The sequence below is a fragment of the Lontra canadensis genome, unplaced genomic scaffold (assembly GCF_010015895.1).
Source record: "Lontra canadensis isolate GAN:19392208 unplaced genomic scaffold, GSC_riverotter_1.0 scaffold39, whole genome shotgun sequence".
In the NCBI taxonomy this organism is placed as follows: Eukaryota; Metazoa; Chordata; class Mammalia; order Carnivora; family Mustelidae; genus Lontra; species Lontra canadensis.
In genome coordinates, this window is record NW_022631033.1 from 4,950,158 (window position 1) to 4,976,594 (window position 26,437).

Genomic DNA, 26,437 nt, shown 5'->3' on the forward strand with positions numbered 1-26,437 from the left:
CATCTGAGTGACATGTGTGGGAAGAACAATTCTAAGCAACAAGTTACAGAGTTATATAAGAGTTACAGATTTGAGAAATAATGAGAATAATGTGCTAAGCTTCTAAGTATTTCAGTATTTGTTTAGATGTAATAGTTCATATTCCCTAGTTTCATCCTTTAATTTCTAAGTGTTGGCAGACATTAAAATAGAAGACAGACAGAAATAGAGAATTAAAAGTGAGAATGAATCTGGATTTATTAACTTCATATAAATATATATGCTTGAAATAGCATTTTTTTTCTTTTGTAATTGAGTTTTTATTGGTTGTTCTGAGGACTGGTACAGACATTTTGATTTGGACACAATTCTTAATGTATGTACTGAAAATCTAAAAAAATCATGTAGCTGTGATTCTTTTCTAAAAGTTATTCCAGTGACCTACCAGCTTAAAATTTGGAGGCAAATTTTCCTTAATAGTATAACAGGTACCAATGTCTTCAACTGTCAATACGCTATTACATTGTCAAGTCCCATTATCCATAATTTAACATCATATACACGACATCCCCACATTTTCAATCTGGAACAGCACATTCACAGAGTTACTAGGAAAACTGGACAACTACAGCCAAGATGTGACAGAGTGCACAAAACTCTGTCAGGGAGAGGCAAAATCAAGGAGTGGTTTATTTAAGGTACAATCCTACCAAAAACAACATCAGAATTGAAGTAATTTAAAAAATTCAAGACATATTAAATGCACGACTGACTCCAAATTACCATTTAGTATGCTTGTATTATAGGACAGAAAACTTGCCCTGTCTACAGAATGTGGAGGTGACACCCAAGACAATCAAAGCCTCCCACATTCAATAGCCCACTATTTTCTGGGTGTACCAAAACATATACAATGAGGAAATGATCTCACTTCTTTAAAAAAAGGCACTTACATGTAAAAAATGGGATGAGGTGGGATCCCCTCCTTCTTAAAAGTGTTTCTAGAGCTACTAAAAAACTTGAATTTATAAAATAGTTTATAAAAATATTCTTCTGGATTGTACAAGAAGGGAGACAGGGACCACTGACAAGACATGATATGTGATATTAATCATATGTCTTCTTCCTCTCCTGTTTCAGCAAAGACTGGACTCTCCTCGTTTTTAGTTTCTCCATTTTCTGCAGGTAAGTCTTCTTTTGTTTCTTGGTTAGCTACTTTATCCCGTTTTCCCCTTGCTGCCCTTTTCCCCTTTGTTTGCACTTTTTTGTCTGAAGATTAATCTTTTCCTGTTGCCTTTTTTGGCTTTGTTTTCACTTTTTCAGGAGCAGATTTAGCTGACAACCTCACCTACCCTCTTAGGCTCCTCCTTCACTGCCCCATCAGCAGAGCTGACCTTCCCCTTAGGCATCCTGATGATGGGTCAGGTGCACCCAGAGCCTTCTGGAAGCTGGGCTGTCTGGCTACTGCTTCTCCTCCCTCTACCAGAGCTACAGGGACCCCTAGAAATTGATAGCATTTAAAATGAGGGGGAAATGACATAGAAGCATCTCTAACGAAAGAACATGGTACAATTTCAATAATTTTCTCCTGATTTATATGTAGTATACAAATGTTATATGACAATAAACAGTAATTTTAAATGCCCACTACCAAAGTCTATGAATTACGTTTTTTCATTTTCTATCATGTCATAGAAAATAATAGAATGATTGGTCTGACTCTAAAATAAGGAAGAAAAATTTCAACACAGCTAATTAGAATCTCACTGTATCTCTCTGTTGGAGGCATTCATTTGTTTAAGAAATTCTGGTTTCGTTTCTGCCTTGGTGATCTTGAGTGAATCAAACTTCCCTTTTTTTTTTCTTGAGATATATAAACCGCAGTATTAGGTTTGCGGTTCTTGTCAAATATGATATATGGATCTAAGACCCTGCTCAGATATCAGGAATGGAACCTGTACCCACATTGCCAAATTATAAGTATGTGCTTTCTTTAGATATTTGACATGGTATGAAATGACCCTTAGGAAAATGTAGGAAACTTATAAATCTGATTCAGCAGATTCCATAGATTTACTTTTCCTACTTCCTTGGAAACCACTTTGGATAGAAACCTTGCCTTTTATCATTCAGGGGCCATACAGAGAAATGGAACACATGCCAGCTGATTCCATAGAATTGATACAGTTTGTATATTTACTGGAAGAGATAAAAACGGGAAGAAGTGAAGCAAAGCAGAAATTAAAGGTGGAAGATGTACCCTGGGGTTGGAGGGGCTGAATCTTGAAGAAGAAGCCACCGGGTAATAACTAGGACTCCAGAGGATTGACTGATGGGGGTGAGACCCACTGAGGAGAACTGTCACTTGCAGAGATACTGAGAGAGAGAGGGGTGGGGGAGAAATCTATCCAAACTCACTTTAGAAAAAATGGAACCATTTTGGTTTTCCTGACTGCAATGCTCAGAGACACGAGATTGCTGCGAGAAGTTTTCTCATCCTCTCTCAGCTGAGCAGGGCTTCCCTCTGTGTTGCCGGAATATTGCAGGAAGGTTCCTTACGCTTTTGTTAAGGATTACCTCCATCTTCTTTCGATTTACTTGGTCCTTACGGCTTAAGATCTCAGAAACAGAGATGGCAACGCCCCAGTCTCCACGGGGAAGAGCCTGATCCTTGATCAGGTGAACTTCCCTGGACACATGATTGGGTTGAAGCAGATGGCGGCCCTCTGGCCAGCTTGGGCCACAAGTCCGCCATGACGAGGAAGGCAGATGTCTTGTGTATGAGAGGGAGCAATAAACATATACACAAAAATTGGAAGCAAGGGTTAACATAAGCCTGTAGAGAAGTTTAATCATGATGCTGTGCACCTGAAACCAAGGTTAACACTGTGCACAACTATACTCGAATAAAAAAAAAGTGCGAAATAAAAACTGGAAGCAAGATAGGTGACAGTCAAAACTATGTCTACCATATTTAGTACTATATCATTTTCAACATCCTCTCTGTCTCTGTTAGCATATGGCTGGGCATGTACTTCTTAAATGGGCTCAAGGCAGTTTAGAAAGATTAACCATCTGGAACTAAATTCCTTAATGAAAGCAGTACAGAGCCAAGACAGGGGAAGGGACATAAGTGGTTCTAGACAATAGAATACAATCCAGTTTGAAGGATGTGTAAAGGCAAATAAAGTCAAGAAACTGTAAGAACATGGCTACAGATTGGGCATCTGAACTCAGACACAGGACAGAGACCAATAATTATTAGACTTAGGTATTCGGCCACAAAGTTGAGTTTCATACATTTGTACTGTACTTCCTAAAATCCCTACTTCTGATTTCAGAACTAGTTCCAGACAATGCGGTAAAATTCTCTCTTATAGTGGGCTGTAGGAAAAGCAATGACTGGCAAAATTAGGCAAGCCCTGAAAATTTCAGTGGTTTTGAGAAGCACACCAATTCTTCTGTTTTTCAGAAACAAGTATTTCTAATTTTGTCCAATATAACATCAGGCTCCTAGGTACTGTAGAATTTTCAGCTAAGCAAAGACTACTTAAGCATCATTCATTCTGCTGCTGCTTAATTCATTTTCCCCTCCTCTTACTGATTGAGTTAAATAATGTAATTAAAGCAACACAGTTGGTGTATTGCCTGCAGTCAGGATAGTGTCCCCCATTTTTCTGGAGTTATATATAATTATATTAAACTTCAGCTTTTCAAAGTAACTCAATTGATCCTCTGTAGAATATTGAATTAAGTAATTGATGTCAGAAAGGTTTTTTTTTTTTTAATTTTTTGGTTGTTGTTATATTTTATTCACCCTGAACTGAATGGCCCAAATATTTTCATGTTTGAATGATTCCATTCATGTTGACCATACACTACATGCAACTTAACTTTGGTTCAAACCTCATTTGTTCCTTGTATTTATTTATTCTTCTATATATTCATATAAATTTTGCTTGTATATTTACTGGACCTATATTTACTGGACCTTATATTTACTATGACCTTTCAGAGTTGCTATAATTTTCTCAAAGTGGACCAATCCTTCAATCTTCCAATATTATACTTTAAGACAAAACATCCATTGCAATCAATCATTCATAAAAACTTAATACTGACAAAACTAAATAGCAAAACAAAAATTATATTTTCATCATTAAAAGAAACAATGGCAAATTATGCATGAATGCTAACAGTGTAAGCTCCTAAGTGCGTCTGATGGCTTTGTTAAATATTGGTATTATAGAAGAGGGCTCCATTATATTTGACAAGTCTTAATGGAACACCCCAATATAAAAGCCACAATCTCATATTTATGGTGAAAGAACTGATGTATTGATAACAATATCTACATTTATAAGTAGGGTCAAAAATACCTCACTGCCTAAATTAAACTTTAAGAGAGAAGTCTTTGGTGAAAAGTAATTACTGGTGAGACAAAGCTCTGAGTAAATCTGTTGCAAACACGAACATGTGAGGCACTCTGCAAGTTCAAGTTCTCCTAGAAATAAGCATGGTAAGAAAGTAAAAAGCAGGAAAAAATAAACTGAAGCTTAAAAATAGACATCTGAGTCAGCAGTGAAGTCTAGCACTGTGTTTCTTTGAGCAACTCATTACTTCCATTCCCTTAGCGCCAAACATGAGTAAGTCTGGGTACTGTCTAACTTACTGGAAGAAAACCTGAGAGTCGTAATGTGGGGAAGCAGCTATGGTATGAAAAGAAAGAGGTATGAATGATTCTATCCTACTACTTATTCCTGTTGCCCACTTTTATAATTCTTTCTCTCTGTCCTACATCAAAACCCTTCAACATATAATCTTACCTCATCATGCAGTTACATAATTTACACCGAGGACAAGATAAATCCCTAGGGTCAAAATGTTTTAACTGGGGAGTGCCAGATCTACAATTGAGGTTCAGATAGCCTTTGAATACTGAAATTTTTGTGTATTGACACTATTGTTTTTTCTTTTCTGAAAAGGACACCCATGGCATCACAAATGGTTCTTAATAGGATGTATAAGACAACATTAAGAATTATAACCACAGTAGCTAGACTCAAATAAAATTATTTTGGGGAAAGTAATTGTGTTTTGGGGAGACAATTCTCCAGGGATCTCTTGCATTTCTACTGTCTTGCAAGCAGAGATACTGATTGTTTGTTCTGGACTATTTTTTTTTTTTTAAAGATTTTATTTATTTATTTGAGAGAGAGAGAGAGAGCATGGGAGCAGAGAGGTCAGCGGGAGAAGCAGACTGCTCGCTGAGCAGGGAGCCTGATGCAGGACTCGATCCCTGGACTCCAGGATCATGACCTGAGCCGAAGGCAGTCGCTTAACCAACTGAGCCACCCAGGCGCCCCTGTTCTGGGCTATTTTTACAAAAATGTTTGTATCGCAAATCTCAGAAGGTAGAGAAGTTATCTCCCTCTGGAGAAAAGAGAAGTTTTGCATAAAGCCTTAGATAATACAGAGCATGTCTCTCTCTGGAGCCAAGGGCTAATTTCCTTATTGCAATAATGGCAAAAGCTCTGAGCTCCCCAATCTAAGGGCTCCTTTCTTATAATGGAGGTCACCACATGTTCAATTGTCACCTGGATCTCTTAGCATTGCCCTGTGGGCATTGGAACTCAGAGAACCAGGACAAGAAAAGGCTGATACTTTGGCTCTTGTATTGCTCTACACAATCAAGTCCTTTGTCTGGACTCAGAAAATATGCCTTCAGCCCAACTAGCATCCGTGAACTTATGGCAGGGTAACCGTACAATAGCATTACCTTCATGGCTTTGGCCATAAGCATGGGGATACTTTCTGGAAGAGGAAGAATCAAAAACCTCTTGGACAGGTTAATAGGATTTGAGTGAAGTCCACAATTGGTAGCAACCATCCTGACCAAAATGCACGGTCAGCTGCACAATAAATGGCTCTTCACACCATGGCTACCGAGCAGCAGGGACTGGAAGGCAGCTGAGCACCACAGACCGGGCTAAAAGACCTGTGTCCAAAAAAGTGCTCTAGTCATGGCTAACTCTCCTAAGGAAAGGGGCACTTCCTGGCGAATCTGATGGCAGCCTCAGTTTTGTCTCATTGCGAAAACAAATACTATAATCCTTCCCGGGGATGCACAATTTCCCACCCCCTTCGACAAGCATTGCAGAGATGCATACCCATACTGAATGTGAGAGGGGAGAAATCTGCAACCACGGTGGGCAGAAACCACGCCTAATGTGAGGACACTGACGGGCTTGCTTAGGAGATGGCGGTGTGGGGCATACAATGTTTGGTTAAAAAAGGATGGCAACAACCATCTATCTTGTGGCTTGGCTTCTTCTGCAATCTCTCATATCAACCTTGGATCATTCAGAGGCAAGAATAAAAGGAGCTAGAGATTTTTGCAATGGGTCCTGGCTGCTATCAGGGAGCTGTGACCCCTGGAGGAAGATTCCCTGAGACAGATAGACTCCCATGGGTAGCCAGAGAAGAAATGTGGCACTAGAGTGAGGCTCTCACTACCCTGGGCTGGGTTTACAGTACAGATAAATATGACCCACTTGAGAATGAGGCTGTCAAAAAAATTTTAGATAAATTATCTATCCATTCCTGCATCCTTTTAAGACTCTCTGAGCCCATTTGTTGGAAACAGGAAAGAGCTGGAGAAGAGATGTTATCGTGGTAATGGAACATCGAGGAGGATGGACTCCGTAGAAAAGATGCCACTGTGGGAGTCCGACCCAGGCCTGCCAAAGTCACAAACGCAGCAACCCTAGAGACCATGATGGCTAAAACTGCTGAGTCAGGAGGTCCCCAGAGCTGACAGAGATGGCGGCTCTAATAACGACCTTGTTGCCTACAACAAGGAAAACCAAATACATGCGTGTTATTTGGTTGAGCTTTAAGCAGGAGCCAGGCCACTCAGAAGCAAAAGCCAATGTGTCTTGTGTACTACTGTGGAGACACATTCTCAGTTCATGACCCGGACACCTCCCTTCCTTGTAACTCAGACTTCAGAAGATGGTGAGGGGATGAAACCGAGCCTCCAACTTCAGGGAGTGGGAAGGTCCACATGCATAAATTTGTTGAGCTTCTGTCACTATGTGACCAACCTACTGACACTGTGGGGAGAGAAGATGCCTTAAGTCAGCTAAGTGGGTTTCAGAAAGGTTTACAATGGGGAAGGGAAGGGAAATTATCCTTGACATTGGGGGGGGGTGGGGAGAGATGGACCAAATCTATGTGCTTTAATTGCTTTTTCCACATCTAAGTAGATAGTAGGAATTGAGGTGTCGTGTGCTTGTACATACATTCCAGAAGGTTTCTTTCAGTGAGGTATGCCTCCGGTAGACGAGTGCTAGTATCTTCATGACCCTGCAACTGTAACGACCTCTTTCCACTTCTCTGACCAAAGCTGTGGCCAAATGGAGCTTCTGGCAAAGGGAGGCACTCTCCACACAGAGACAACCCTCTAGGGTTTTGGGCTTGTTGCCCCCTTGACACAGCTACTAGACATACCCAGCAGCCATTAGCTTCCTAATGGTACTATGGGCTTTGGTTCAAACCAAATATCTGACCCAGGAGAGCCTGTGACGGATTTGATCATTTGGGGTGTGTAAACTCAGACTCAGGACTCACACTGTGGGATGGGCATGATGATCCCCACTTCTCACATGCAAATGACATATTCAAGAATGTGACAGACCCTCTCTTTGACCAGACTCCAGTTGGGGTCTTCTGAACAATCTTCCCAACCAGGTGAGGCCTCAGCCCTGGCTTATGAGAACTTCCGACTCTAAGCAGTGAATATTTTATCCTCCCCAAAATGAGGAGACTTGAAGGTACACTTCTTAGCTCAGGCTGCTATAGCAAAATACCATGAACCAGATAGTTTAGACAACAGAAATTTATTTCTCACAATTTTGGAGGCTGAATGTCCAAGATCAGACAGCCAGCTAACTGGGTTCGTGATAAAATATTTCTTTTTAGACCACAAGATGGAGGGAGAGCTCGGGTTTCTTCCTCCTCTTGTAAGGACACTAATTCCATCAGGGGAGCTCCACCCTCATGACCTCATCTAGCTCTACTTACCTCTAAAAGGTCCACCTCCTAATACCATCACATTGAAGAGTAGGGTTTTTACATATGGATGGTGGGGTTGGGAGACAGAAACATGCACTCCATAACAAAACACTAGCACAGCTTCTAGACTCAAGGCCACATACCAGAATGACCCCAGGCTCCCTTAATGTGCACACCTAGGGAAGTTCAGTGCTGCCCGGAGATTTTACTGTTTATTTCAACTAAAATTTGATGGTAGGCAGATAGGCTCCTTAACCATTCTTGGGTAATAACTATGGAAAATTTGCAGTTAGAAATTCTTTCTGTGCCCCTATGCAAGTCTTTTACCCTCAGGGCTCACTCTCTCCAGGACCTAAGAGCTGTCTTTTTGCAATATAAACACTAAGAGTTAACTCCCTTTGGGAGGGCCTGAACTCAATTTCCTTAAGTCAGGTTAGCAAATACAAATTAACCAAACCCCTACTCTTTTGTAAATGTCCACTTTCCTAACTTTGTCTGAACCCCCCACCCCCATCTCTTCTCCCTCATTCTCTGTTTAAAACACCCAGTCACCTCTGTACAAGTCAAAGCTGAGTTCAGTTCATGCTGGATTCTTTCTTCTAATGTAATAGTCATTACTGAATAAAATCTATCTTTGTCATTTTAACTAGTGTCCAGGTTAATTCCTGTTTAGCTGCCTGGATTCTCTTGCTGAACTTGACATGGCCCTGATTGTAAGGATAATGACAATTTGGCATTGTTCACAGTGGAAGCTCACTGCTTGCCAAGGTGCCCATTGGTAGCCTACGTGGGTCAAAGTGGAGACATGGTGGTCATCCATGAATTCTGATATGATTGCATAACTCTCACCCTGATCTTTCCAGAACATGGTCTGTGTGTGAGTAGAAAATGGTTAGAAAAAGATAAGGTTTTAACTACTAGAATGGGGCACGCCTTCCTTCCTTCCTTCCTTCCTTCCTTCCTTCCTTCCTTCCTTCCTTTCTTCTATCCTCCCTCCCTCCCTCCTTCTCTCCCTTTCTTTCCTTCTTTCCCTTCCTTTTTCTTTCTCTCCTTCCCTTTCTTCCTTCCTGCCTCCCTCCATCCATCCATCCTCTTTCCTTCTTTCTTCTTTCCTTCCTTCCAGCTTCCCTCCATCCCTCTTTTCCTCCCTCCCTTCCTTCCTTCTTTCCTTCCTTCCTTCCTTCCTTCCTTCCTTCCTTCCTCCCTCCTCTCTCCATCTTCCTTCCTTCCTTCCTTCCAGTGGAGGGAGGACAACGCACTCAGCACGTGGAAGGGTAGTACATTCTACCCTGAGATGTACGGGGGAGGGAAGAACATTAATGATCTTTTGATCTCATGATCTTTAGAGCCACCTGGAGCCTTCCTCAAGAAAGGAAATGCCGTGGTGCGGTTCTCCCAAACTGTGGCAAACTCGTTAAATTTAACTTGTTTCTGAGCCTAATATGTCCCACTGATGGCTCTGATGACACTTTGATCATCACTGTCCTTAACCTTATAGAGAAGTTTACCGACGGCACAAGCAGCTGGCACCGCTCCCCAGATAACTGCCATTACTAGTTAAACCATGAATGACAGACACTACTCGGATAGAAGCGGAAACAAACCACAGATTGCACTGACATTCCTCCGGCAGAACCTACAACAACAATGGCTGAATCAATTGTTCGAGCCAAATCGGGAATCTTGGGGTTACTGGATACCCATGAGGACATGCTGGAGACACTGTCAACCTATGCCTTCCAAATGGCCCGCTTCCAGGGACCCTGAAATTTCAAATTCCACTTTCTGTCTAAGGGCACCATTTACGTCCCTGAGACAATAAGTAGTCGCTGTGTGGAAGTCAGCCATTAATGGGTTTCTTTCCTGAAAACATGATGACCTACACCCTGGAGATGGTTATGAGACCTCCCAAGTGTTTAGGGAAATATCACCAGGGTATTATGCCCATCTCAGATGGCTGTGAAGGGCTCCCTAACATGAGGCTACTGATGGTTACCTGGGGAAGCTTTGTGGAGGGATTACTTCCCTGATATGCATGAACATACTACAGGCAATTATTCCTAGAATCGGAGCCATCCAATTAGAAGAAGTGCTAAAAATCTGTCCCTGGCATTACTCAAGTGGTCAGTGATGACCTGGACCCTGGAAGGCATTCGGTTCCCTCTCAGCCAGGGTCATTAGAGTAGGGAGCTCCTCCTTGTGGGGCCAGGGCAGAGTCGGTACAATCCCTCAGACATCTCGCTGTGCCTGGCTTAATGCCCCAGGCCAAAGGAAAAGGTCAGTGTAGAAGCCAGAGGAGTATAGAAGCCAGTATAGAAACCTGGGATTCTAAGGGGGTGGGGGGGGACGCTGATCATTTACAGCACGTATCCAGGTGGCTGTGTTCAGGACACTGACGCGCACGGTTGGGGTCAACACTGCAGACTGACCTCATCTGCCTCCCTGGAGTCCTTTGGATGGTTTCTTCACTGGGTGCTGTACGAGACAAATTGAATGGATTTTTCCCACCCTCCTCAGGTCATATTAATCAGAGTGGCTGGCAGAGTGGCTTACTCTTAGGAAATTTTGCCAAAAGCCAAGACAGTGCAGAAACAAGCGGTGTTTGACTGCTCACGTTTCTGCTTATCTTGCAATACAGCAGAGGTACCGACTGCCTTTGTTCCATAATATCTTTGTTCCAAAATGTTAAGGATGTTTTCATAACAATCAGTCTTGGAAGATAGAGATAGCATCTCCGTCAAGAGCAAAGGGCATGTTTATTTACTGGCCATTATAGAAGATTCATATTCCCAAAGCTCAGGTTTCGCCCCTGCAGTGCCACCCGCTGTGTCTGTGGGCGTCACCCAGCCTTGTTCTGCTGCTCTGAGGGAATCCGGGCTTGTGGAAACACATGCAAGAAAATGCTGATCTTCTGGCTTACTACTATTTTTCTGAGTAGTAACGCCCTTATTCCCACTCTAGGCATCTTAGTCTCAGCCAGCGTCCATGAACCTGGCAGCCTAGTTTCAGCTTACAGGTAGGGTAAATTAACAAACCCTTCACTAATCTTGACGTATGTTTGTTTTCTGTGATTTTTCTATCAAGTCACTTATTTCAACAATTTTTATTTATTAGTTAAGTAGGAGCCGGGCAGAGTAATGAATTGGGGCTTTGAGGAAGGTATTAAATATTAAAGAAAAATATCCTGTTTTTAGAAGCTTACCATATTCTCCATACATTTATTAGTTCATTTAGCAAACAAATATTGATCGTCTACAATGTTCTAAAAGTTATAGGAATACAAGCGCTTCTCTGGAGTTAAACACACACGCTGGTTCACTTACTTCACGGCATTATTACTAAGCCAGATACCCAGTGCTCTGCACGTTTACCTGCCTGAAGCGGACTTACTACAGTCTGGTTAGATCGCACAGAAGTCTGGGGTTGAGGGTAAACTAACAACTGAAGTGTGCTGACTTCAGTTCCTCGTGGCCTCACTAACCTCTGTTTCTTATTTCAGCCACTCTTCTTAAGGGATTCACCCAGTTTTTCTCAAGTGAAACACGACGGCACCTTTCCATATGCCTCTCACCTGCCTAGAGCTTCCCATTAGACACTGCGGCATAGGAGACCTTGGGAAGCACAGAGTGGGCAAGTGGGAGCATCCTGGGGTCTGAGAGAGATCACACCCTGTGGGGGAACCTTCAGCCAGGAGAGCCAACAAAGGGCAGATACACTTGTACCCTTCCTCCCTCAACACAACCCAGCCTGTGGGACATCCTATAGTTCTGCCGGAAGACGGTCTGATGAGAGCCCAGAGGGACAGGTAACAGGTGGCCAACATCTGAGAAATGTGCCTTCGTTTTGACTCACTCCTTTCCCAGCCTAACTCTTAATTCCCAGGGATTACACACCAAAAAGTTCTATCATGTACATTTTTGGTTGGGGTTGTGCTTTCTAGAGAACATGGACCAAGAGATGTGGGTTGTGAAAGACACAGTATGTAAGAGGCGTGTTGTCACACACCAATGCTGGGGAATGTGCTGAGGCAAAGAGCAAAACCAACTGCATCGGGAAAGGAAGAAGGTGTGCGGAAGAAACAACCAGCCGAACTGGATTGCAGCGTTGCATGTATGAAAGTCCGTTACGGTAATTCCGCACTGGGTTTCTGACCATTCTCATGGAGGGTTTGTGATCCCACTACAGAATCTGCATGGCAGAGGTCATTGCAAGCAGAGTTGTAAGAATATCAAGTCGAGGGGCGCCTGGGTGGCTCAGTGGGTTAAATCCTCTGCCTTCAGATCAGGTCATGATCCCAGGGTCCTGGGATCGAGCCCCGCATCGGGCTCTCTGCTCGGCAGGGAGCCTGCTTCCTCCTCTCTCTCTGCCTGTCAAATGAATACATAAAATCTTATAAAAAAAAAAGAATATCAAGTAGAAATTCAAGCAAACTGAATAACTGTAAAATGAAGACAGGCTATCAATAAGGGTTAGCAGCAAAGAAAGAAAAGGTCCTCGTCAAAACCCAACAACTTTCTGCCACCTTACGTTAAGCCTTGTTACTTTGAAGTAAGAGCCTGGAAGAGATTCTGTTGTGCATCTCACTAGCCCCTCCGGTTCCTTAGCTGTCCTGCACATAGCTGCTGCTTGCTTTGACCGGTGCTAGCACAGAGAAGATGGACAGAGAGGAGATGCTGAGGGCAAGGAGGGGGCTCTGCACAACACCTGCTTGAGGGGTTCTTACTCAGGCATATGAGGATGGGGACGTGAATGGAAGCCGAAACTGACAAGAGAGATCATGAGCAGGAAAGATAAAAATCAGGCATTTAAGAGACAATAGGGAAGACAGAAGATTCACTAAGGATACTTCCAAACTTAAACCCTGAGTTAGCAACATTGGACCATCAAAGGATAAGGAAATGCGAAGGGAAGTATATGGTGGAATAAAATAAAACAAACTTTGGGCCACAGGGAAAAATAACCTATAAAAGTATACTGAACCTCATTACTAAACAAAGGAATGAAAGGAAGAAGAAACAGTGCCTTCAAAACAGCAAATCATTTACTACAGCTCTGTGCTATGACTTAAAGGCTGGAATTGTGATGCCCCCCACTTTGCTGTTCTTTTTTCAAGATTGCTTTGGCTACTCAGGGTCTTTTGTTGGAGTTAGAGAGTATAATGCTAAGCAAAATAAGTCAGTCAGAGAAAGACAAATACCATATGATTTCACCCATATGTGGAATTTAAGAAGCAAAACAAACAAGCAAAGGAAAAAAAAGAGATAAAAAGAGAGACACATAGAGAAACAGATTCTTAATTCTGGAGAACAAACTAATGGTTACCAACGGCAAGTGGGTGGGGGATGGGGGAAACAGGCTTATCCTCATGAGCACTAAGTAATGTATAGGCCGTTGAATCACTATATTGTACACCTGAAACTAATGTACACTGTATGTTAACTACCCTGGAATTAAAATAAAAACTTAATAAATTAAAAAAATAGCAACTTGTTTTTAAAATAATAGTTCTAGTAAGATTGACCTATGAGCCAAGTCTCTTTCCTGCATTGATTTTTGAAAAGTCATTTGCTAAAATGTTTTGGGAAACATTAAAAGTGTTTTATGCTCAACTCACATTATTGAACTCTCCTAGAACTATATACTGATGGCTAGCATTTATTAAGTGTACACTATATTTAAAATGCTGTGCTGATTGTTTTCCAAATGTTATGCCTTTCCATTCTCTCCCAGAAGGTATGGAATATTTTCATCTCCAATCTACAGACCAAGAAATTGAGGCTTTGTGATAACTAAGTAATTGGCACAAGTTCAAATAAATTGTAGGGATGGTATAAAATTTGACTGCAGAACTATCACTTTTAACTAATGACTACATAGGCTTTGTCCTAATTTATCCTAAAGATAATGCTGACACATCAGTGATTTCAGAGATATTCTAAAAGCACACCAAATAATTAGAAACAACCTCGGTGTTCAACACCAGAGGACTGCATATATGTTTTCCTCTGGAGCATTATGAAGTCTTTGCAAATAATTTTAATGGAAAAACAGCTAACAAAAAATGACACAAAATTCATAATACAGTCAGTTCTGCTACATGCTTGCTGCAACACATGAATTTGTTCCAATAGGATTGATACATTGGGAACAAGGTGAGCACAATAGGAGTTCTGTCCGTGTTTATGCTCAATTTCATCCACAAGAAGGACAAGACCAATGTAGAAAACCGCTCTGAAGAACTGAGCTACATCAGAACACACAGCACGCCCAGACAGACACATCTCAGACATCCACGACCTGCCTCAGTTTACCCCTGGTATAGGAGTGACACACATCTCAGCCCCCCACCCCATCCACTACTTCACCTCAGCTCACAAGCTGCAGCTCTCCTGAACCCCCTTCCGGGAACAAATTTAGATCTTTCTGAAGGAAAAATACCATTTTAATTATGGTATTATGTGTCCTGTAGTCATTTACCATGTAAAACTGTGCCGCTACTTTTATTAGATTCCTCTCTTTTTATAACTTAGCTCTAATAAAGTCATTCAGTGGTGTGACCTCAGCCCTATTTTCCCCATAAGCCCTGTTTTGTTTTGTTGTTTTCACTGTATGAGTCTGCATAGCACAGGGATACTTAGGAACACCTACGTGGCATTAGAGCAGAGCTGACTGTACAATGGAATTCTCTATATAGTGTATTAAATACGTGTCTACAGTAAAATAATGGAAGCAATTCTATCAAAATATTGAATGATTATTTCTTGGTGTTCCCATTTCTCTAAGATGTCATGGCCAGTGGCCATTTCTGGTTTTCCTCTCAAAAATTCCATTTACTTCCATCTTTTTCCTTTCTCTGTTAAATATGCATTACTCTCACTACAAAACAAAAATTAAGATGAGCTAAAATCTTAATTTTTAAGTAAAAAGACGTTTTATCTTCTAGTATTAAAGTGAAATGCTAAATGACCCCATAGCTCAAAAGCCAGTGATATTTGTATTTTCCAACTGTCCCTGTAGATCGCTGTGAGAGAGACTGTCATTATAAATTTATATCAGACATTATAGAAGAAAACAATGGCTCAATTTTGGAAGATGAGCACACAGGAAAGAAAGCAACTTCAGGGGCGCCTGGGTGGCTCAGTGGGTTAAAGCCTCTGCCTCAGCTCACGTCATGATCCCAGGGTCCTGGGATCGAGTCCCGCATCGGGCTCTCTGCTCGGCAGGGAGCCTGCTTCTCTCTCTGCCTGACTCTCTGCTACTTGTGATCTCTCTCTCTCTGTGTCAAATAAATAAATTAATTAAAAAAAAAGCAACTTCAGCTAACTATGTCAATATATATGTGGGCTAATGCTTGTTTGCTTTAAAACTACTGCTGAGCCCTGAGTTACAAAAACTACAAGATTTCTGGTATGATATCCTGAATCTCTAAGAATTGAATCTTATTCAATATTTCTTCCAGATTATTTGCTTACAGGTTGCCCTACTGGGACTATCCTAACCTAATATACCTTGAAAAGAAATGTTACACTGCAGGATTTTTATTTGGACATTGAAAAATTAGGTGTTTTTTTTTTTTTTTTTTTTTTTTGTAGTGGTAGTGACTGATGATGGAGGACTGCTTACAAGTCAAGTAACTTATTTTAAGGTGACAAATAAGGCTCACTTATCACCCAGAATTTCCACCTACTGAAAAATTGAGTGAAGCACATATATTATAGTGTTTACTCTGCATTTTGCTGTGCTTTCATCGTGGTTAAGTCCCATTAACACAAGTCCTGATTCTCTCGGGACGGGTGGTGTGGTTCAGAGAACGTGAGGTTTGTGGGCTAAAATCTTGACATCCTCATTTCAGAAACCTACTTTGCAAAGTTGAGTGTCTTTAAGAATGTATCGTATTAAATGCTGTGCAAGTAGCCCCTTAAAAGACTGATCTTTAGGGTCAGTTCTCTTGTTCTTTTATATGATGTCAGAAAAATCTTCCTCATCTCAGGATGCCTTTATTGCACTCGGAGGTAGTGGACTGTATCCATGATCCAACCTCCTGTAAATTTAACAACATTAAGATCAGAGAGAATTGTAGTGGCCAGGTTTCATTTTTATGCTTCCTCAGAAAGTACTTTAAAAGGTGACCTTCGCCTTCCCAGAAAGCACCCAACGGAGACCAAATAGGTATTTTCACCAGACTTGGGTGCAGGGTCATTTATGCAAATCTGCCTTCTCACTTACCACTGAAGACCAACAAATGCTCCATATGACACAAATCAACAATACTCAGGTCAATCAAAAATAATTTCTTGAGCTCTAAAAACTCATATAAAATGAGATGACTGTCATCCAGTAGGAGAGAAAGATAAATCTGAGAAAAGAGAATTATTAACACAAGCCAGTCAAACAGGAATTCCAAAGAAGTTTTGCAATATCTGTGCGCTGTGCACTAGATGGGATTTTTAATATCAGCTCTGCCATTAACTGGTGTGAGAAAATTCCTTGTTTGTAAAATGGAATAAATAATACATAACTCCCAAGGGTGATATGAGGCATAAGTAGGAGACCTCTGAGAATATACTCAATGCAGCCCCAGTCACCTTCTGGTGGCTCCGCATCTGTGCTCACGTGGAAGAGAAAGGCAGGGATGGTCACATCAGCTTCAAAGCAAATGTGATGAAACCAAATGAGGTATTATTACTAAACCAGCAAAATATTTCAACCGTAGGATAGGTCTGTCGAATAAATCTTCCCAGATAGTTTTATGTACTTCTGTGGATCATGTCTTCAATGAACCCCTGCTTTTAATCTAGACCCAAGATAGAAATAAAAATAGTAAGTCATTCATTGAACTGATTTGCACGAGTACTCATCATAATCTGGACATTTTTTCTAGGCACTGGAAATAAATTAATAAGATAATTATTAACACTTCCATCTTGGGGTTAAATTCTAGTCCACTATAAGGTAGTGCGAATGAAATTACATTATTGTCATGAAGACAATACAGGTATTTCAATGGACCTATTATGGTCTGAATGTGTCTCTCAAAAATTCATGTGTTGGAATATTCACTTCACAAGGTGATGGTGATCGGGAAGTGGTGACTGTGGGAGGTAATTAGGTCATAAACGTAGAGTCCTAGAGTTGGGATTAGTGGCTTTATAGAAGAGTCCACACAGAGCTTCCTTGTCCCTTCTACAATGTGAGGATAAGACAGGTTCACAACGTGGAAGAGAGCCCTCACGTGACCAGGCTGACACCCTCACCTTGCGTTTCCAGCCTCCAGAGCCCTGAAAACCACTTTCTGTTGTTTATAAGCTTTTCTTTCTATGATGTTTTGTGGTAGTAGTCTGGATGGACATAGACAGACCATGTCCACAAAACATATGCATACACACAAGAACAGTGACCACGAACACAATGATGACATATGGGCTCCAGCTTCAGAATTAGCAATGATGGGTGCCTTAACTCCTCTAGGATATTCTGAGCCAGACCATAAGGCCAGGATAAAATCCAAAGCTGGGTGTGTGTGTGTAAGACCAACCTTCCCAGAGAAGACTGTAAGAAGCTGCATACCCCACCCCAGTCCTCACCCCAGTCTATGAGTCACTGAAGGTCACCTCCAGTACAAGTAGGACTTGGCAAAGCCACACGCCTGGGTGACCAGATCCGCGCTATCACTAGCGTCCCATCAAGACAGAACTCATGAGTGGCCAACATATGATCTGGTTTGCATGTAGTTCAACAGAAGTTCAGGTAATCGTGTAAGTATGTATGCTTAATATTTACTGGAAGCCCCCCAAAGACAAGAGCATACTTATACCTCATACTGTGCATATTACTAGCTAGAATAGGAGGAACACAATAGTCACCACAGTCATGATAATAAGAATAATAATTCTGTGATAAAATATAAGCTAATAATTTGAAAACATTGATGGAGACATTTTTATAGAGATGTAAATTACCAAAATTAATTTAAAAAGAAAATAAAGGGGTGTCTGGGTGACTCAATGGGTTAAAGCCTCTGCCTTCAGCTCAGGTCATGATCTCAGGGTCCTGGGATCGAGCCCCGCATCGGGCTCTCTGCTCAATGGGGAGCCTGCTTCCTCCTCTCTCTCTCTCTGCCTGCCTCTCTGCCTACTTGTGATCTCTCTCTATGTGTCAAATAAATAAATAACATCTTTAAAAAAGTAAATTAATTTAAAAAATAAAAAGAAAATTAAAAAACAAAATACCTTTAAATTCCTTAAGTGTCTTCCTGAAAAGACATATCAGGCTAAAATTTTTTCAAAGGTCCATTTTACCTTGAAGAACAGATAATATTTATGATGGTTATTTTAATGAGTCAACTTGACTAGGCCACAGGATGCCCAGAGGTTTGGCGAAACATTGTTCTGGGTGTGTCTCCCTAATTTGGGTGGGTCTCGTTTAATCAGTTAGAGGCCTGAACAGCTTAAAAAAAAAGCGGGGGGGCTGAGTAAGAAGCAAGTCTGCTTGTCTGACTCCTGATGACTGACACATCCATCTTCTCTGGCCTTTGGACCTTAACTGAAAAATTGCCTTTTCTTGGGTCTTGCTTGAGTTGCTGGTTTTCCAACTGAAACTATGTTATCAGCACTCCTGGCTCTCCCACTTGCTAATGGGAAATCTTGGGATTTCTCAGCCTCTATAATCGCATAAATCAATTCATTATAATAAATCTATATGTATATCATCTATCTGTCTAGAGAGATATATCCTAATGGTTCTGATTTTCTGAGGAATACTGACCAATATTGATCTTATAAAAATATATAACTGGATCTGGATCATTCTAAAAAAAGAAAAAATAAAGTGGAATAGGATAGTACATGGCAAAAAAAATTAGTAGGCTCACATGTGAACAAAATAGAAATAAAAGATGTGAAAGTCTTGACTAAAATATTATCAAATAAAATACAGCAGAGTGTGTTTAACTGTATGTGTGTCTACGAGTATGTGTGTGTGTGTCTGTGTACTCCCTAAAGTTTTAGTACAGTTTCAAGCTTTTATAACTTCTGAAGTATAAATTCTACAAAGTTAAGATAACCATTATTTGAGTGAATTTAAAATTAATTATGTATATTTCTTAATCACTTAAATGGGTGATCATTTTAATAATGGGTCTTCAGTTCTTTGTGTGCTTTCATTTGGAAAATGTGAATGACAGCATCTTTGAGATTACTGATTCATCCCCCAGTTGTGTTATACCCACTAATGAATCGTTCAAAGACATTCTTTATCTCTGTCATCATGCTTTTCCCTTCTAGAATTTCCAGGTGATTCTTCTAATTTTCATCTCTCTTTTGAAATTCTCCACTTATTTATGCACATTTCTTTCTATCTTTCCTACTAGAGCCTTTCATATATTAATCGTCATTATTTTAAATTGTAATTATGATTTTAAATTTTAAACCATATGATAGTCCAAACACCTGGGTCATATTTGAACCTGGTTCAATTAACCATTTTACCTCTTGAGATTTTTTTTCCCCTTCTTTGCATATTGTGTAATTTTTGGTTGAAAGGCAGGCGTTTTGTGAAGGGCAATGTAGCTTGAAGTAGATAATATGTATATGGACATGGGATGTGGCTCCTCTTGCCAAGCCTTTGGCCTGGAGTGCTGAGTCCACCTTGTTAGGAAATGAGGTAGATTCAGCGCTCCTGTGGCTGTGGTTTTCCACAGTGCCCCCGGACTTTGAATGCTTAACGTTACTTTGTGTCTAGTTATCCCTCAAGGTTTGTGCCCCACCCTCTGTCTGGGGCCTTCAGAAACTTGTGTCAGCGCTCAGGACTAGTCTGTTCCCAGGTTCTACTGTTATTTACTCTTATATTGTCCTGGAGTTCTTAACTTCAGTTAAAACAAAACAGACTTGGGAGGGTGGCTCAGTGGGTTAAGCCTCTGCCTTCGGCTCAGGTCATGATCTCAGGGTCCTGGGATCAAGCCCTGCATCAGGCTCTCTGCTCAGCAGGGAGCCTGCTTCCCCGTACCCCCCGCCCCCGCCGCCGGCCTGCTGCTCTGCCTGCTTGTGATCTCTCTCTCCCTCTGTCAACTAAATAAAATCTAAAAAAAAAAAAAAAAAAAAAAAAAAAAAGTTGTGTAAAAGTTAAAAAAGAAAAAAAAAATTACATTAATTCATATGATTGTATATATTTCCTAGAGTTTAATGTAGACTCACCAAAACATATAAATATGTTTAATTTTTTCAATGTCAATCACATCTCAGGAAAGTATAGAGAACCACTTGGGCTTAAGGAAGGAGAATGTCACTGACTACAGTTCTTTCATTACACAGATTATAAAATAGCAATTAATAAAATAAAACCAGCAATAAAAAGAGAAACATAGCTAATGAAATCTTGTTTGTTCCAAGTGGTTATTATTTATGGTTTAACCATCAGAAAAGGCTGAGAACTGAGATTTAGAATCACAGAATGCAAGTCAGAAATAAGGGCCACTCTTTTACTATAAATAACTGTATCTAGAAAGAGATACTCAGCAGTATTCAAGCTAGATAGTATTGGTTTGTAACTTTAAACATCCATTTAGTCACATCTATGTGTAATATTTCTGTTTTATATATTCAAGTGTGAGCATGCTGTAAGAAAGCATATCTATTGCACTATATAGATATAATTTGTCATATCACTTGCTGTCTTCCTATAGTCTAAAGATCAACCATAAATATTATTAAAGAGACAAATTGATCTTGGTGGATACAACTAATTGTACAGCTACTGTTTTAGCATCCAGGTGTGCACTTTTAAATCTTGACCAACTATGACACAGAACACTTGATGTTTGACTTTGAATGGGTTATGAGGCTGCACTGAGAAAATTTAAGAGTCTGGGAGGTGAACTCCAGGACATGGACCGTGGCAGAGGCATTGGCTGTGCTGAACACCAGGCCTTGTTGTGTTAATTATGTGCAGTGGTCAATTACCCACACCAATGATCCCCTTTAGTGCAGCAGAAAATCAAAAATTTCAATACTTTACTTAGATCACATACAAATCAGGTTGATCTTGAGTAAGAGCATCTTCGAATATGAAGGACAAAAAAATAACCCTTTAATTACCATGTTTATGTCTCCTTTTTTAGGTACCCAAAGAAAGTAAACATACTTAAGCGCATCTTAGCAATTACAGCCTGCTTTTCAGCCTCTGTTTAATTATGAGAGAATCAATCAATATGCTTCTATTCACTGCCTCATTTCAATGCTTTACAAAACCAGTTTTAAAACTAACACTTCCTATAGACTTGGGCTTGTATTTCCTGCTTATATAGCTATTCTAATGCTTAAAAAGATTAAATATAAAAGTACATCACTCTCCTGTACTTTCCATGGTATTGCCTTCTCCCCAAGCTGTTTATTGCCTATCCTTCTGTGTATACACATCACACAGTCATCCTGCATAAAGATGGCATGATTTCACCTACCTGCCCAGAAAGACTCTCTGACATAGACCTCAATGCCCACAATTTCTCTCCTAAGAGGCCAACGCTTTCACTTGCTCCTTAAAGCTGAAAATTTAAAAACCAAACAGTTTAGTATATGCTAAAATCTGCTATGCCACAGGGAAACTACATGACCTTGGACCCAGAGGGTGTCACCTTTTCCTGGGACTGTAGGCTTATTCCCATTTTTCCTATATATCAAACTAACTTTTATATTAAATTTAGAGTCCTATCTCGACATCCACACTGTCTTCTCGAAAACCAAGCCAGGATTATCCAAAAGACAAAAGAAAACAAGTGCTGGCAAGGTTGTGGACAGAAGGAAACTCTCGCACACTGCTGGTGTGAATGTAAACTGAGAAGAGCCACTCTGGAAAATAGGACCGAGGTTCCTGAAGAAGTTAAAAATAGAACTGCCCGGGACGCCTGGGTGGCTCAGTTGGTTGAGCGGCTGCCTTCGGCTCAGGTCATGATCCCAGCATCCTGGGATCGAGTCCCACATCGGGCTCCTTGCTCGGCAGGGAGCCTGCTTCTCCCTCTGCCTCTGCCTGCCTCTCTGTCTGCCTGTGCTCGCTTGCTCACTCTCCCTCTGTCTCTGACAAATAAATAAATAAAATCTTTAAAAAAAAAAATAGAACTGCCCTATGATCCAGCAACCTCACTGCTGGGATATGTCCAAGGGAAATGAAGCCACTTCTCCAAATATGCACACCCTCCTGTTCACGGCAGCTTTATTCATAATAGCCAAGACATGGAAACAACCTCGTGCCCGATGACGGATGAGTGGATTAAGACAAAGTACCATATACATATAATTATTCAGCCATAACAAAAGGAAGGGAATACTGCCATTTGTGAGAACACAGATGAACCTGAGGACATTATGTTTAGTGAAATATGCCAGACACAGAAAGAAAAGCACTGTACGATCTCACATGTAGAATTTTAAACAGTCAAACCGGTAGAGACAGAGACTACAGTGGTGACTGCTTGTGGCAGAAGGATGGGGAAAATCAGATGCTGTTCTTAGGGCAAAAACTTTCAGTTATAAGATTAATGAGTTTTGAAACAAAAAGATTAGTAAGTTATGGGGATCTAATGTATGCCATTGTGCACTTGAAATTTGCTAAAAGAACAGGTCTCTCTTAAGTGTTTTCTGCTGTTTTCACCACCACCAAAAACAAACAAAAAGGTAACTATGTGAGGTGATGAGTGTCTTAGTTAACTTGACTGTGGTAATCTCTTCAAATGTATATGTATATTAAATCACTATGTTATGCATGTAAATATGTATCTTTTAAAAACCTACACTGCTGAGTGAAATAAGTCAAGCAGAGAGAGTAAATTATATGGTTTCACTTATTTGTGGAGCTTAACAAATAGCATGGAGGACAAGGGGAGTTAGAGAGGAGAAGGGAGTTGAGGGAAATTGGAAGGGGAGGTGAACCATGAGAGACTATGAACTCTGAAAAACAACCTGAGGGTTTTGAAGGGGTGGGGGGGTGGGAGGTTGGGGGAACCAGGTGGTGGGTACTGGAGAGGGCACGGATTGCATGGAGCACTGGGTGTGGTGCAAAAACAATGAATACTGTTACACTGAAAATAAATTAAAAAAAAAAAGTTTTAGCCAAAAAAAACAAAACAAAACAAAACAAAAAAAAAAACCCTACACTATTATTGAAAAATAAACAAGCCAGTTTGACAATGTATTCTTTGACACCAAATTTGGATTGTTTTATTAGCGGAGGTCAGCTCTACTGATGAACTAGAACTTAACGTTTTCAAGTCTTGTAATTCCAGCTTTATCCATAAGTTACTGCTAGCCAGAGTTGGTAGATTGCTACAATGGCCTATCTGTAATTATGGCCTCAAAATGCAAAGGGAATATATTAAGATAAATATTAGGTCAGATGAAGACACTTGCCTTAGGAAATAAGATATCCGAGAAGTGCTTTCTCATTCCTTCCAGGGAGTGTGTAAGTATTGTGGATCACATTTTGTGATCGATACTAGACTAATTACTATTTTGCTGTTAGTGTTCATTTGTTTCCTTTTGTCCTTGTGCTTTGTCCAGCATCTTTCCTTATTCTCTCCTGGACACTAGAAAAACATGTAAAGAGAAACACAAATTTCATCTTGTCCTCTTGTTTTACATGGAGATATGAGGAGATCACTTGGCTAGGAAGTTTTTTGAAATGGAATATAATCCCGAACCCAATGTTGTCTTCATGACTGTGTTGCTAATATGCTATGCAGAACTGATATCATACGGATCATGTATGTTTTATTCATGTCAGTGTTTTGTGTGCTGAAAACAGAGAACAGCTGACAAAGGCATTGAGAGAAAACTCACTCACAGTGTGTCCTCAATGAGTAGCACACTCCGAGGAAAATGGCAAGTTTTGTGAGTGCCCAGAAACTAAACTGAATCCATTAGTCAAGCTAAAGCAGAGGGCAGCAGAACTGCTTCTGTCTGCCTTGGCTTTGGATTTGACATTCCTAATAACTTCCAACACTCATCCTAAGACAGTCTGCTAATAAATTTTCCTTAATTAAAAATACAGATAAACACAGGCGTCATACCTCTGACATTAACATTGTTCTTTCCTCTCTCACTCCACAAAGCAAAACCCATTCCTAACGACAAACCAGATTTCTTATGCTCCAAGCAGAGCAAACTTCATCTTTTCTTTGATTGAAAATCAACTTAGAAGCCAACCTTAAACTCTCAATGTTTTGATAGGTTGCTGTGAATCCCCCAAATGCGACGAAATAATAAATAAAACTTGGGGGAACCGAATTCATGAAGAGAAGACACTGAAGATTTGGGATTAGGTGAGAGAAAAGTGAAGCCCAAACTAGCAAGCATTTGAACTAGCAGAAATAAAAAAGCATTCTTCAAGACAAATATTTTAATCTGCTATATTACGTTATGCTACATTATATGCTATAAAGTATAATATTGTTTAAATATGCATACAGCAATCATAGCCTATGAAGCACATGTTGCTAAAAGTTTTAACTTGTTACACCAAATGTGGAAGACAGCACTTTTCATTTATTGACCTATTTAATACTATAGACATCATTTCCTACGTAATTTGAAATATACTCAGTAATTTTGTCATCACACACATGCACAGACATATATCCTATTCTGTCTGCATAAAATGCTAATGCATCTTTTTACTTATCGCGGTGGGAGGTATTCTAGAAGCAGGAATCCTTAACTTAAAGGTTCAGGAATTTGGACTTTACACAAAGAAAATCTACATTTTTCTTGGAAAATGTAATTGCAACATTGTAGACAGAGACTTGACATTGAAACAGGCTGTTTCTTGGGGTGGTTCAGCTGGCTAAGCGTCTGACTCTTGGTTTAGGCTCAGGTCAGAATCTCAGGGTCCTGGGATCAAGCCCCATGTTAGACTGCACTCAGGAGGGAGTTTGCTTCTTTCTCTCCCTCTGTCCCTCCCCCTGCTCATGCACTCTCTCGCTTTCTAAAATAAATAAATAAATCTTGAAAAAAACAAACAAGTTGTTTCTTGAATAATCATTGAATCCACATATAAGTGATAGCTTACTCCGTGTGCACACATGGAGGCAAAGTGGTCACTAGAAGACACGATTAAATCTGTCCTTTTAGCAAGTCTCGTGGTATATTAAGGAGAGAAAACCGAGCAGACTCATTAATAAGGAAACAAAGAAATGATATCTGAGTTTAATTGTGCATCCTATCTGTTCTTTTAGAAATAAAGAAAGGATGATATTGCTCTTAATAAAAAGAGGTCTTAACTTTGGGAAAGAAAAAGAGACAAGAGATGTAGCATTTGGAAGCTACCTTGGAATTATGTAACTTTTAAAAAGGTGATGCAATTTAGGTTTACTTTTATCTAGAAGCATTCTGAATTGACACTTTTAAAAAAACATTTAAAAAAATATCAATACATAGATGCTGCTCGGATAAAACAAATCTTTTATGTCTGGGGGAAAAAGAGTATGAGTAAGTCTAATTAATAGAAGAAGTCAAAAGAAAATAAGTAGAGAGAAGAGAGGGGTAGGATACAAATTGAAAGAAACAAGAAGGCAATAGGAAACAGTAACAATAACAAAATGGCCGTGGGGAGATATTTCTCATGCACACTGCTGCAGTTTTAGCCATGCAAACTAAAAGTGAAGAAAACTGTTCCTTGCAAAATGCAGTCTACAAACAATGCACGCAGTATGACTGGTCTCATTTATTTCAATGTAGTACACAATGAGGAACAGAAATTTGGGGATAAATGGATCATAACTTTGCTCTTCAATTGCAGGTTTTTCCCACCACTACTGGGTGTCACCTATTATTATAAAACTTTTTATTATGCTACACATTTGAAGTGTTACATAAGATGATGTGATTCTGGGATGTGCTAGGAAATAATCTTGACTTCAAACACTACTGTCTTCTTTTCTCCTTTGTGCATCCTTCCAGGAGGGAATGGGGGAATGTTTTGCTGCTAGAGTTTTTACTTCAAAACACCTGCACAGTTTAGGTTACTGAGTGCACTTAAGAGTTAATGGTTTTCAAGGGTGAGAGAACCACTATCTTCTGGAAAATGAGGACATTCTGGCAAGCTACCTGGCTATCTGGAGGAATCAAAAGGAAAGACCTGCCTGAGTATTCCTTAAATGGAGGTGCACTGCAGCAGCTCCAGAGAATTTAGCTGCAGCGAGCGAGAGACATTAGCATGACTTCAATAGGTTCTTGAGTGAAAGGAAGTCTGGAAGTGTTTGCCAGGCAGACATCGGGATGAAATAATCTACTATGGTCAGGGCCAGGTAATAGAAACATCTATGCAGTGCTTTACCTCGGTGATGATTCCGGCACTCGGAGAAGGCTGGCCGGGCAGTGACTCGGAAGCTCTCTACCAT

At 40.4% G+C, this 26,437-nt stretch overlaps 1 pseudogene; it reads right to left on the reverse strand.

Annotated features, from left to right (window-relative positions):
- Positions 1–779: 779 nt before the first annotated feature.
- On the reverse strand, positions 780–26,437 carry LOC116874931 (annotated as a pseudogene).